This window comes from Arachis hypogaea, chromosome 11, assembly GCF_003086295.3.
Source record: "Arachis hypogaea cultivar Tifrunner chromosome 11, arahy.Tifrunner.gnm2.J5K5, whole genome shotgun sequence".
NCBI lineage: Eukaryota > Viridiplantae > Streptophyta > Magnoliopsida > Fabales > Fabaceae > Arachis > Arachis hypogaea.
The window spans coordinates 76,994,446-76,995,444 of NC_092046.1; the positions used below are offsets into that span (position 1 = coordinate 76,994,446).

Sequence of the window (999 nt, forward strand, 5' to 3'; positions counted from 1 at the left end):
CAAGTTTCATGGACTTCCATCTGAAGATCCTTTTCAGTTCTTAACTGAATTCTTGCAGTTATGTGATACTGTTAAGACTAATGGAGTAGATCCTGAAGTCTACAGGCTCATGCTTTTTCCTTTTGCTGTAAGAGACAGAGCTAGAGTGTGGTTGGACTCTCAACCCAAAGACAGCCTAAACTCTTGGGATAAGCTGGTCACGGCTTTCTTAGCCAAGTTCTTTCCTCCTCAAAAGCTGAGCAAGCTTAGAGTGGATGTTCAAACCTTCAGACAGAAAGAAGGTGAATCCCTCTATGAAGCTTGGGAAAGATACAAACAGTTGACCAAAAAGTGTCCTTCTGACATGCTTTCAGAATGGACCATCCTGGATATATTCTATGATGGTTTATCTGAGCTATCAAAGATGTCATTGGATACTTCTGCAGGTGGATCCATTCACCTAAAGAAAACGCCTGCAGAAGCTAAAGAACTCATTGACATGGTTGCAAATAACCAGTTCATGTACACTTCTGAAAGGAATCCTGTGAATAATGGGACGCCTATGAAGAAGGGAGTTATTGAAGTTGATACTCTGAATGCCATATTGGCTCAGAACAAAATATTGACATAGCAAGTCAATATGATTTCTCAGAGTCTGAATGGAGTGCAAGCTGCATCCAACAGTACTCAAGAGGCTTCCTATGAAGAAGAAGCTTATGATCCTGAAAACCCTGCAATAGCAGAGGTGAATTACTTAGGTGAACCTTATGGAAACACCTATAATCCATCATGGAGAAATCATCCAAATCTCTCGTGGAAGGATCAAAGGCCTCAACAAGGCTTTAATAATGGTGGAAGAAACAGGTTTAACAATAATAAACCTTTTCCATCATCCACTCAGCAACAGACAGAGAACCCTGAACAAAATACTTCTAATTTAGCAAACTTAGTCTCTGATCTATCTAAGGCCACTGTAAGTTTCATGAATGAAACAAGGTCTTCCATTAGAAATTTGGAAGC

General features: G+C 40.0%; 1 non-coding gene across 1 annotated transcript; it reads right to left on the bottom strand.

The window, feature by feature from the left end:
- Window positions 1–241: 241 nt before the first annotated feature.
- LOC112725069 (small nucleolar RNA R71) lies at window positions 242–349 on the bottom strand. Its single transcript, XR_003164199.1, has one exon. It is a non-coding gene; the product is annotated as a small nucleolar RNA R71 (small nucleolar RNA).
- Between the last annotated feature and the right edge of the window lie 650 nt (window positions 350–999).